The sequence below is a fragment of the Schistocerca cancellata genome, chromosome 6, assembly GCF_023864275.1.
Source record: "Schistocerca cancellata isolate TAMUIC-IGC-003103 chromosome 6, iqSchCanc2.1, whole genome shotgun sequence".
In the NCBI taxonomy this organism is placed as follows: Eukaryota; Metazoa; Arthropoda; class Insecta; order Orthoptera; family Acrididae; genus Schistocerca; species Schistocerca cancellata.
Window position 1 is genome coordinate 165,127,775 of NC_064631.1, and position 14,035 is coordinate 165,141,809.

Consider the following 14,035-nt stretch of genomic DNA (forward strand, 5'->3'; position numbering starts at 1 on the left):
ACTTTAGTGCGCGTCTACATTTCACCAAACGGTTTTAGTAAGCTGTTTGAAATTAAAAAAAAAATTAAATTGCTTAACCCCACAGCAACAATTAACGGCAGTAAAAATTTTGATACTTTGATCTAATAAGACAACCAAAACAACAATAATCATCGCAGAGTGTATAATAAGAAATTAACGACTCCTTTGCGGGCTCGAGGTCGCCTAATAGTCCCAAATATTCCTAACTTAAAACACAAAGCAGCAAGTCTCATTACAACCAACACACGATACAATAACAACTACGCCATGTTGGGAACATTTTAACTTGCAATCGCTAAGAGTAAATTACAACTTTCTGTATTTGACGCTGGCGCCGTAGCGCGCAAGAAGAAGTTCAGTGAGACAATCTTTAAAGTAATTATTTGATCAAGACAGGCCTCGAACTAGCAAAATTCGTTGTCGATTTCCCATTTACCAAGGTACCTAAAAAAACTGAGTAAGGCGTCTTTCGAACGGACACACAAGCCTGGACTTCAGAAACGAGGAAATGCTTGGGGAGAGTGTACAGGCTCCAAACTAATACACAGCAGCAAGACAGTGCATAAAACAACAACTTTCACAACACAAACTAAAAACTACACATCAATGCACATACACAGAAAATTTCAAGGCACGCTAACAGCAATCTGATAACGGAACGCTGCCACGATCCAAAACAAGAACAAACAAGCGTCCTCACGGAGGATTAGGTACCAGTGCAAGGTAAGGGCTCCAGCGGCGAACCAGTCTGCAGGCGGAGCGAGATACTAATCTCTATACAGCAGGCCAAGTTTCGAAAAAGAGCAATCACAAGACTAACACAAAGTTAATTCAGCCGTCAACTTGAATAGAGAACAAATTATACCTTCTTTTGCTGCGGGCGTGTTCTTCCTGATGTAAACGCTTTCTGTTTGCAGAATCATTCAGTGCAGTAAGATGGGTCGATGTGGAAACGTGACCAAGTGAGGGAAAGAAGCAATCGCATTTTGTCAGGCCTCTGTGTACACCGTGAATTGAATTGCTCGATTTGTTGGCACATAGACGTGGACTGCTCGACACGTGTGCAAGGAACGGTGTACAGCTCACAGCCATGTATTACGACGAAACAACAGTTGTCATGAAAAGAGCCTAACTAGAAGGGACTGGGAAAAAGTGTCAGTTGTCAGTAACCGTTCCACAACCAACAGAAATTGTTGTTGTAAGCGAACGCGTGTACACCTCAACCAGTTTCCGAGCGAACAATCCGAAAGCAGCTGCATGCAGCGGACTTTTGAAGTCGGCTGCATCGCATTAGGTCGTTGCACTTAGTGGCACAAAAAGCTGTAGGCTTTCTGTTGTATCGTCCACAGGTCTCGGTGTCGTACCGACGTTGGTAACTCATACCGATACCATATACGTCAGCGAGAATCCGCAACAACGAATGGAAAGCACTTGACAAGATTACACCCCCAGTCTCAGCTCAGCATCACCCTCGCACCGGAGGTCAATATAGAGCCGAGCACGGAAGCGCTCCGCCTCAGTTCGTGACCTCATCTGAAGGAATCAACATCATGATGTGGGATCAATGAATTGTTAAAGTTTCATATGAAATGGTACTGTCGTAAATGTCAAACATTGTATGTGGTTAGTGGTGGTTAGTGTTTAACGTCCTGTCGACAACGAGGTCATTAGAGACGGAGCGCAAGCTCGGGTTAGGGAAGGATGGGGAAGGAAATCGGCCGTGCCCTTTCAAAGGAACCATCCCAGCATTTGCCTGAAACGATTTAGGGAAATCACGGAAAACCTAAATCAGGATGGCTGGAGACGGGATTGAACCGTCGTCCTCCCGAATGCGAGTCCAGTGTGCTAACCACTGCGCCACCTCGCTCAGTGACATTGTATGTGAAGACAACAGTTTGTTACTTAGCGCATCAAGTGACGTTTTCATAGCCAACGACAGATGTAAATATCCTGTGACTAAAAAGTGGGCCAAATATAATCTTTTATTCATTTATGTAATAAAGTGAATCAATATTTCACGTCTTCTAGTTTGATGAGCCTTCTACCAGAGCACTTCGGAAGAAAATAGTTTCGTCGATTCACAACACCGTCAAGATGCCAAAAAACATTGAACGTGGACAGTAGCTGACTAGAGGCGTCTAGTGTGGTCCGAAAATTTGCAATTTCGCCTCTTTTCAAATGATAAAAGTCAATGAGCGAACGGACGGCTCGAACAGGCGTTTAACTAGTGGTGTTTCGGGTGTAGGTCAAGACAGAGATGCCGGTGGTGTGAACATTAGCAAGAATGTTTATTTGAACATACTGACGAGAAATTGATGCCTTTTCAGAGTTCTGTACCTCACACGGTAAAAACGAAACTCATTTAGGATCACTTCGTTATCTGTCTGTGCTTCTGCTAAGAACCCCATCTTTCAGAAACGGGTTGAGGTATCAAGTTGAAATATATGGCAGGTACTAAGGTCTAAGGACCCTAGGCGATGTATAAATGTAACCTTCTAAGTCAACGTAAACAAAAGGTAAGCCATTTATGTCATATACGAGGTGTGGCTATAAAGTAACGGGACTGGTGCAATCACAGACTAAGTACGCATGCGCCAAACACTTACGCCGACAGCTGTGAAGCGTGAAACCTTCTCCGTTGAACGCAGCATCTCAGGTGTCTGTGGATAAATCACTGGCGCCGTGGCTTTCGTTTGTGTAAGAGCTGTTAATCTGTTTGGCCATAAATTGAAAAGTGTAATAATGAGCAACGAATTGTGGCGAAGTTTTTCATGAAACTTCTAAAAGCTGCTTCTGAAACCTATCTTTTACCAAGAGAAGTGTATGAGTGGATCAAGAGTTTCAAAGATGGCCGACAAGACGTTGAATATCACTCACGTCCAGAGCGCGCTTTACGGATGACTAGGCCGAAGATAGCCGTTTGGCAAAACACCGTGTCCTGCTACTCGAAGAAACATGCTGTACATCCTCGCCCGCCGTCCGCTGTGGCCGAGTGGTTCTAGGCTCTTCAGTCCGAAACCGCGCTGCTGCTACGGTCGCAGGTTCGAACCCTGCCTCGGTCATGGATGTGTGTGATGTCCTTAGGTTAGTTAGGTTTAAGTAGTTCTAAGGACTAGGGGACTGATGACCTCAGATGTTAAGTCCCACAGTGCTTAGAGCCATTTGAACCATTTGAACCATCCTCGCCCGACAGTAATTATCAACCCTTCAAGGTCCTTTTTAGCGAACCAAAGGCGTTGGGTAGAGATCGGGATTATAGGACAGGTGCTCGAGTGTCTCCCTCTTGAGTTGGTCTAACTTCTGGGTTACCATATTTGCAATATTGCGATGTGCGTTATAATGAAGAAGCAGCACGCGTTGGCACACCATTCCACAAAGATGATTTTTACCAGACATAGTGCCCAACACACATCCTTTACGATGGCTGCCTAACGGTGTTTCCCCTTTGGCAGCCAAGAAAAGAATAGCAGTGTGTTGGTAATGTTGGGAAATATGTGGTAATAACATCACCAAAGTTCACTGTTGGCCATTTATCTCACGCACGTTGGAAAGACACGAATTCCACACTAGTCCCTTGTCGATGTTTAAATACCCGCATCGGCGTCGCGCTACGTTGCATATACGCTACTGCAACGTCCTCAAACGGAAACGTTTCGATCGCCCATTATCCTTGCTGCGACACACACTAGACTGTACAACTGACGTGGAAGTTGTACTTCTAATGTGAAAGTAGTGGTCATTTACACTCGCAGGGTCCCAGTTTATTGTGATGGGAGTCCACTTTCGGCTACGTAGATGACTGTGGAAGCACAGCACTGTGCAACGGATTGAGTTAACCTAGCCCACAGCTCTGCTAGAGGCAGGATTCGTCAATGGCAGGCCTCCACACCCCTCGACTGACTGCGAAGTGTTGTCTGCGGTGGATGCCGCAACACCCCAGAAAAGGGCATACATTCCAACCGCAAGTAAAATGTAGGCCTTCGCACAAATTTTGAGCCACCCATATCAACCATTACTTCATGGCATCCTTTCAAACTTCTCTTCACGACAAAAGTACTCATTTACATTAACTTTGTTTTAAATACCGGGTGATCAAAAAGTTACACTCCTGGAAATGGAAAAAAGAACACATTGACACCGGTGTGTCAGACCCACCATACTTGCTCCGGACACTGCGAGAGGGCTGTACAAGCAATGATCACACGCACGGCACAGCGGACACACCAGGAACCGCGGTGTTGGCCGTCGAATGGCGCTAGCTGCGCAGCATTTGTGCACCGCCGCCGTCAGTGTCAGCCAGTTTGCCGTGGCATACGGAGCTCCATCGCAGTCTTTAACACTGGTAGCATGCCGCGACAGCGTGGACGTGAACCGTATGTGCAGTTGACGGACTTTGAGCGAGGGCGTATAGTGGGCATGCGGGAGGCCGGGTGGACGTACCGCCGAATTGCTCAACTCGTGGGGCGTGAGGTCTCCACAGTACATCGATGTTGTCGCCAGTGGTCGGCGGAAGGTGCGCGTGCCCGTCGACCTGGGACCGGACCGCAGCGACGCACGGATGCACGCCAAGACCGTAGGATCCTACGCAGTGCCGTAGGGGACCGCACCGCCACTTCCCAGCAAATTAGGGACACTGTTGCTCCTGGGGTATCGGCGAGGACCATTCGCAACCGTCTCCATGAAGCTGGGCTACGGTCCCGCACACCGTTAGGCCGTCTTCCGCTCACGCCCCAACATCGTGCAGCCCGCCTCCAGTGGTGTCGCGACAGGCGTGAATGGAGGGACGAATGGAGACGTGTCGTCTTCAGCGATGAGAGTCGCTTCTGCCTTGGTGCCAATGATGGTCGTATGCGTGTTTGGCGCCGTGCAGGTGAGCGCCACAATCAGGACTGCATACGACCGAGGCACACAGGGCCAACACCCGGCATCATGGTGTGGGGAGCGATCTCCTACACTGGCCGTACACCACTGGTGATCGTCGAGGGGACACTGAATAGTGCACGGTACATCCAAACCGTCATCGAACCCATCGTTCTACCATTCCTAGACCGGCAAAGGAACTTGCTGTTCCAACAGGACAATGCACGTCCGCATGTATCCCGTGCCACCCAACGTGCTCTAGAAGGTGTAAGTCAACTACCCTGGCCAGCAAGATCTCCGGATCTGTCCCCCATTGAGCATGTTTGGGACTGGATGAAGCGTCGTCTCACGCGGTCTGCACGTCCAGCACGAACGCTGGTCCAACTGAGGCGCCAGGTGGAAATGGCATGGCAAGCCGTTCCACAGGACTACATCCAGCATCTCTACGATCGTCTCCATGGGAGAATAGCAGCCTGCATTGCTGCGAAAGGTGGATATACACTGTACTAGTGCCGACATTGTGCATGCTCTGTTGCCTGTGTCTATGTGCCTGTGGTTCTGTCCGTGTGATCATGTGATGTATCTGACCCCAGGAATGTGTCAATAAAGTTTCCCCTTCCTGGGACAATGAATTCACGGTGTTCTTATTTCAATTTCCAGGAGTGTAGCATAAATTTGAAAACTGAATAAATCACGGAATAATGTGGATAGAGAGGTACAAAGTGACACACGTGCTTGGAATGACATGGGGTTTTATTAGAATAAAAAAAAATACAAAAGTTCAAAAAATTCCATCATCTGATCAGAATAGCAATAATTAGCATAACAAAGTAAGACAAAGCAAAGATGATGTTCTTTAAAGGAAATGCTCAATATGTCCACCATCATTCCTCAACAATATCTGTAGTCGAGGACTAATGTTGTGAACAGCTCTGTAAAGCATGTACGAAGTTATGGTGAGGCATTGGCGTCGTATGTTGTCTTTCAGCATCCCTAGAGATGTCGGTCGATCACGATACACTTGCGACTCCAGGTAACCCCAAAACCAATCAATAATCGCACGGACTGAGGTCTGGGGACCTGGGAGGCCAAGCATGACGAAAGTGGCGGCTGCGCACACGATCATCACCAAACGACGCGCGCAAGAGACCTTTCACGCTTCTAGCAATACTTTTTTTTTGTTCTAATAAAACCCCATGTCATTCCAAGCATGTGTGTCAATTTTTACCTCTCTAGCTACATTATTCTGTGGTTTATTAAGTTTTCAAATTTAACTAACTTTTTGATCACCTTGTATAAAAGCACGCATTTTGCGTACAAGGTAAAATATGGGTATACGATATGTTTGTATGAACCAACTCGAGTACAAAATCAAAACTATGAACTCTTTTCCTAAGAAGTCACTAAATACTTAATGTTACCTGCGTATGTTGCTGAAATGTAATATCTTTGTTACAGACCGCACATTGTACGCAGTAACTACTGGAGTATTTGAGTTGACTGTGTATGAAGGATGTTTGACTATTATAGCTACAAAAGACAATGACGAGTGGAGGACAATCAAACAAGGAAATCATCCTAATAAACAACGGTCCTGAAACCAATGGTTTACTCGATAAGGTATATTACGACTGAGAACATGGACAACTGATACGGATACATGGCTGAGGAGAGCAGGGCTCGGTTTGTTTAACTGACACAGTTAGCTTAACTTTCTTTATTTAAGTGTAGTAACAGCAGGAGAACATAGCGGAGCTTTTGAAGCATCTTCGGCTTCTGCATCCAGTGCGTAACTTCACCATGCGCAGTCAGCTGTTACAGACTCTCGCGAGAAGGCCCAGCAATGTATTCTGAAACAGAGATGTTTGGAAGTCGTAGGCCTTACCTTGCTGAGACAACTGGAGACAACAGGTTATTTTATGGCGCCCAAAAAAATGGTTCAAATGGCTCTGAGCACTATGGGACTCAACTGCTGTGGTCATAAGTCCCCTAGAACTTAGAACTACTTAAACCTAACTAACCTAAGGACAGCACACAACACCCAGCCATCACAAGGCAGAGAAAATCCCTGACCCCGCCGGGAATCGAACCCGGGAACCCGGGCGTGGGAAGCGAGAACGCTACCGCACGACCACGAGATGCGGGCTATGGCGCCCACCACAGCAGACATAAAGGAAGGGGTAAAGTGATTTGACAAAGCCGAATATCCGGAAACGACTGAAACCATTCATTAGTGTAATTATAAAAATTCAAAATTTGAACCTACTTAAGGCATTTGATTCCGAATTGTAATACTCTGCAAAATATTGTTATTTGAGAATGGATTCAAACGCTTGAAAAGCATTATATAATTTAAAAATGAACTCTATGTTTTGAAGGCAAATAATTACAGTATCGCTAAATGATACCGATGATATATATATATTGCAGTTTTCTCCAGCTTTGTGGTATTGTTATAATACATTCTCTTCCCAGAAACAATCTGCAGGTGGAATCTCATTTCCTCAAATGATGTGCAGTTTTGTCTCTTCAGGTTCAAATGGTTCAAATGGCTCTGAGCACTATGCGACTTAACTTCTGAGGTCATCAGTCGCCGAGAACTTAGAACTAATTAAACCTAACTAACCTAAGGACATCACACACATCCATGCCCGAGGCAGGATTCGAACCTGCGACCGTAGCGGTCACGCGGTTCCAGACTGAAGCGCCTTTAACCGCACGGCCACACCGGCCGGCTTGTCTCTTCAGGAAAGAGCACCAGATGTACAGTGTTTTTGGCATAAACTACTAGATCAGGGTAAGTTTCCCTTCGAATGTTGGAAAACATTCTATGAATGTACAGGATTTTTGCAACATTTCGTCAGTATAAGATACTTTATAAGTATCACAGATTTTAGCTTTTGTGTCACTAGAAGGTAGTGGTTCTAAAAGTGTTCCGAACATTGTCTGCCAAGTGATATAATACCGTGCTGTTATGTGTACTTGTTCAGAAATTCTGCTATATCTCAGTGTCTGAAAAAGATGTTACAGTATTTTTCAGTTTCTCTGTACTTCCACGCACTTTTGCAGTCAATCCTGTAGTGCTATACACTTTAGTGAGACATTTCAGCCTTTTAATTTTGATCTAGTGACCATACATATAGATGATTTTCATATGTAATGGGTTTGTGTACTTTTCTTTTCTATTTCTTTAGTTTTATTTTTTTCTTATTTATGTTAATGTAGAATCTGACATCAGACAGCTAAGTTGACCTAAAGTCCCTTGATATAATGTATTAAAATTGCCATGGTAATTATCGGCTTTAGTTCACTGATACCGCATTTGCAAAAAAACCATTAGCAGAGTGTAGTGACAACAATTTTCTTTACCGCCAGAGGCAGTTTCTAGAAAAATCATCACAAGGCAATGATCGAATGGTTCAAATGGTTCTGAGCACTATGGGACAACATATGAGGTCATCAATCCCGTAGAACTTAGAACTACTTAAACCTAACTAACCTAAGGACGTCACACACATCCATACCCGAGGCAGGATCCGAACCTGCGACCGTAGCGGTCGTGCGGTACCAGACTGTAGCGCCTAGAACCGCTCGGACACAAGGGCCAGCGGCTATGATGGTTTTCAACATAAAAAACTGTTAAGTAAGTCAACACGGTTATGAAATGTGACCAGGTTTTTGCCGTCATCATTCTCATCAACTGCCTCCTGAACGTTCAACGTTGTTCAACTTTAACAACGTCAACATTAACAAGAGTATCGAAGTCACTTACGAAAGTTCATCCACATGTGGAACGTTTTTAACAAAGAAGTTTCTGAAAGGTTAACTGATTCTTCATTTTCAGGCAGGTCTAAATCTTCACTTGATTCGTCATTGCTGAAACATCTTTCCGAAAAGTAATCTGCATACACATCATAATCTTTATCAGCAATATATATTAATTATCGAATTCTACCTTATTTAATATATCTAAAATTTTGTCAACACTCATTTGTAATAAACACACATGGATACGTAAAGTATTTACTATCAAAAAAAGTCTTGATCACAAATTGCCGCGCGGGATTAGCCGAGCGGTCTCGGCGCTACAGTCATGGACTGTGCGGCTGGTCCCGACATGGGTGTGTGTCCTTAGAATAATGTAGGTTAAGTAGTGTATAAGCTTAGGGACTGATGACCTTAGTAGCTGAGTCCCATAAGATTTCACACACACGATCGCAAATTATTTATTCTGGTGACCGGTTTCGACCACAACTGTGGTCATCTTCAGACCAATGAGTAAGAACGTCCTTATTTCACTGGACGAGTGACATGAGGAGCTGCCTTATTTTGGGTGAAAAGAGTGGTTGTCACACAGTTCCATTCCTACAAAGCAGGAATCACATGCTGCACAAGGAAGTCTCGAAAACGTGCAGGCGTCACGGTACAGCTGACAGGTCGTCTGGGTTTATTCTTTTCAAAGAAGTACGGACTGAGAATGAAGATGTAAATCCACACCACACAACTACATACAGCTCTTCGTTTATAACACGCGGTTTTACATTGAAAAACATCCATTTATTTGAGTACATCTTTCGTTTGAGCGTAACCTATGAACTAAGTACGGCACATCTTTTTCGTATGCCTTCTTTATATCGTTTGTTGATTGATCAGTGCCTATGGGTAGTGATCTGGAGGGTACGTCTTATTTTAATAATGACTTACCCTTCACGATCAGCAGCGTGTATTTTATAAACACCCCCTGTCTTGCATGAAGTTCATTCTGTTATTTTGGCTGTGGCCTGAAGTGAATTTAATTTTCTGCTCTCTCCAAGCTTAGAAACGGAGGGCTGAACGGCTGGAACGCACAGGAAAATAGACGAGGGGGGAGAGGAGCGGGAGAATTGAAGAACAAGGAGAGAGATGAGGGCAGAGGACACCAGCTCTGGCGTACGTGACTTGGGGCACGTAAGTGGATGATCTATCCCGCTGAATTCATGCGTCTACGTTACCATTGGTTGCTGGATGTTCGTGGTAGAAGTTTCGAGATCTTCGAGAGAGTTTGTCCGTTAAAACGAAAAAACAAGGATTCTATACCGAGCACTTTTCACGTGAGCCGACTGGGTCGTCGTATTGCGCCCGGAAGCTAGATTTGTGCTTGACAGAGATGTGCTCCAAAAAGGGAGTCATCTCGCGGATGTAGTGGAGCGAAAGTGGTGGTTGAAGAGGGGATGAGCCACAGGATAGACGCATTGGAGAAGCTATTGGCCGCTGGGGACACGCTGTGCAGCTGCACGATGAAGCAATTATAGTGACACGCAATGCAACGGCTTGCTGTCGCACTGTCAGTTAGTTCGTGATCAGAGCTCGTTAGCAGCTTTGTAACAAACTCTTTCAGAATTGGTGAAGTCTTCTACACGTGTCTCATAAGCTGAATTCTATACACCGCCCTGCTCTTGTCGTGTGCAAATCGGTTAACAAAGTTTTAAGTTCATGAGCACCGTGAATTTTTAAGAATGAGAAATAAAAACTTCCTCTCATGTTCTCTACCCTCAGAGGTGCTGATCTCTGTTGCACCATGGTGGATCACACATAGGCTTATAAAATCGTTTCCCTTGTTCCCACAGAGGCACCTCCCACGCTGATCACTTCGACTGGTAAGTTGTTGTCAAGTCTGCATTTCGTAAAGGACAGTAGCTTGTTACACAATTAAACTTCCTGCATGTAAAAAGTAACCGGCCCCTTCCGCCGGAGGTTCGAGTCCTCCATCGGACATCGGTGTGTGTGTTGTCGTTAGCGTAAGTTCGTTTAAGTAGTGTGTAAGCCTATGGACCGATGATCTCAGCAGTTTGTTCCCTTAGGAATTTACACACATTTAAAAATTAACTGTAATATATCCAAACCTTTAATTAGTCTTTTACTTCAGGTCAGCCACGGCATTTTCAGATGCATCAGGCAATTGGTTAAAAATGGATATATGAGGTACGGCTAAACATTGAGTTCGTCTCCAAAAGGCCATACTGTGCTACTTGTTTCCGTAGCGTCAGGTGAAGAAATTGTTTTGCTTTCAGAGCAGGAATTCCTCCTAGTTTAATTGGCCGCAGTGTGACGATTGCACTTATGGGGTGCGACACCTTCATCAGTGGATGTGATAAAAAGACAATATAGATTAGTAGTTAAATGTTTTAAAGTCTCATTTTTGCCTATTTTTTACGAGAAACACAGATTAAGATCACTAGTTTACCAACAAGTCACTACATGCTATCACACATAAAAACACAACCGGCATCTTATAAACATAACCCATATTCGGCAGTACTGGGTATTCACTGCAAAGAGCAAATTCAGAACATGGCTGCGGATCATGAGATTGCTCCACCGTATGGATCTTGTATGGGTATCAGTGTAAAATATAACACAAAACCCCTGTACTATTGAAAATGGAACGGACAATTCTCGCGACACGGCGCAAACACTACACTACACTACACAGGGTACGTGCTGCATGATGAGGTACAGCAACAACCTCTTCAGTAATTTCCACCAGGACAGGACGCCATGCTCTTCCAGATGCCACACCAAGCTCACCCGTGTTTTCGAATTTCATTACACGTTCATTTACATAGATATTCCGCAACCCCAGAACAGTGTGTGGCGGAGGGTACTCTGTACCACTACTAGTGATTTCCTTTCCTGTTCCACTTGCAAATAGAACGATGGAAAATCTACTGTCTATATTCCCCCGGAAGACCCGTAATTTCTCGTGTCTTTTCTTCATGGTCCTTACGCGCAATTTACGTTGGCGGCAATAGAATCATTCGGCAGTCAGCTTCAAATGCTACTTCTCTAAATTTTCTCAATAGTGTTCCTCGAAAATAACGTTGCCTTCCCTCCAGGGATTCCCATCTGAGTTCCTGAAGCACCTCCGTAACACTTACGTGTTGTTCGAGCCTACTGTTAACAGACCTATCAGTCCGCCTCAGAACTGCTCCGTGTCCTCCTTCAATCCGACCTGGTACGGATCCCAAACTCTCGAGCAGTATTGAAGAATAGGTCGCACCAGCATCATATGTGCGGTCTCCTTTACAGGTAGATCACATTCTCCTAAAAGTCTCCCAGTAAACCGAAAACGACTATTCGCCTTCCCTTCCAGAGTCCTCACGCGCTCGACCCATTTCATATCGCTTTGCAACGTTGCGCTCAAAAAACGACGTGACTGTGTCAAGCAGTTCGCTACTAATGCTGTACACGAACATTACAGGTTTGTTTTTCCTACACATCCGCATTAACTTACATTTTCCCACATTTAGAGCTGGCTGCCATTCCTCACACCAAGCAGAAATTTTGTCTAAGTCATCTTATATACTAGTACAGTCACTCAACTTCGACATCTCACCGTACCCCTCAGCATCATCTTCAAACAACCGCAGCTTGCTGCCCACTCCATCCGCCTCTATCTTCTTTAACCATTTAATGACATCGGGCCTCTCCTCATACTTTCCAGTTTGCTGCTGTTCACATAAAAGTTTCTCTAAGAGTGCACTGCCTCTCTTCTCGAAAGCCACTCTGTTCTCTCACGTTACGGCTTTTCAAATGACAGCGTGGATGTCATACCGCCACAGACGGTGTACAGCGCCAGTTATGCACCTGGCTGCCAAAATTGAAACTTTTTTTCCAGCGTAAATCGGTTTCTCATTAACACATTGGCATTTCTATATAATTACAGCCCACACTGTCCCTCCGTGAGTAGCTGCACTTTAATTGCAACTAACCAGTACATCGATATGTAACTATCCACGTACGCAGGGCGCTGTTGGCTCAGAAAGCCACCGATGCGGCGTGCAATTAATCGGCTTGTACCAGGCCCGTCTATCATGTGACATTATTATGATGCTAGAGAGTCCGTCAAGCCAATAGGGTATTTATGCGAAGACATGGCATTTTTACGAAATGTATTCCATCATCTCTTCTCCCTACGATGAAATATCGGTGTGGAGTATTTCTTCCATTACCAGGATTCAAATCGACTGCCTCCGACTCAATGAAGAACAAAAGTACCTGGGAAAAAAATAAAAAAGTAGTAACAACAGGATGGTGCGGCAGAGTGCACAGGATTCAATAATAATGAACGGAAGGAAAATTCGAAACCTATGTGATAGCGCCTGTCGTACTCTGTTTTAATTTCCTGTTGAGTGATAGCCATTGTACGACAGATAACAGATTTATACGGTTTTCATTGGCTCTCCATTTCCGGTTGCCTTTGTTTAGTGTAAAAGGTCAGCCATTCAGACTCTATAATTACAGCCAATAAAAGGAGCGCGTGGTAAATACTCGCCGAGTGTCAAATAATCATACGTGAGAGATAAGGGCAGCCCTGCGGGCTTTACGGTGTCCATTTAGCGGAGCGCAGCCGTAGTGGACTGCCACAGCGGGGCTGGGCGATAAACATTAGGTAGCTAAAAAGCGCCTTCGGAAGCGCAGTAAATCGACCAGCGGGCAGCATTAAAGCCGCTGAGCTACGGTCAGGGAACTCGGCGCCAGCCACAGCGAGCGGTGGACGGCGCGCTCGCAGCAGTGCTGACAACTGTACCTGGGTCTGGGTACGCGCACCGGAATCACGATGCTCGCAGTCGGAAACATTCTTTTACAAAATACGTTCACTGGGCTTCAACGTAATCTCCATGCTTGCTTTGACTGCTTCGTAGCGATTCGATAGCTTCTGTACTTCGGAAAGGACAGGACTGTATCTTCTGTGGGGAAGTATTTCCTATCCACATTTATCGAGATTTTCTCTCACTGGTAAACTAATACGCGGTCTTGCATTATCGTGGAATATGAATACACTGACTGGAGTACTCTCTTCCACATTCTAAAGGTGGCAAGGGTAAAATACAGGGAGTGAAAGGCTATTTACAATTTGTACAGAAACCAGATGGCAGTTATAAGAGTCGGGGGCATGAAAGGGAAGCAGTGGTTGGGAAAGGAGTGAGACAGGGTTGTAACCTATCCCCGATGTTATTCAATCTGTATATTGAGCAAGCAGTAAAGGAAACAAAAGAAAAATTCGGAGTAGGTATTAAAATTCATGGAGAAGAAGTAAAAACTTTGAGGTTCGCCGATGACATTGTAATTCTGTCAGAGACAGTAAAGGACTTGGAAGAACAATTGAATGGAA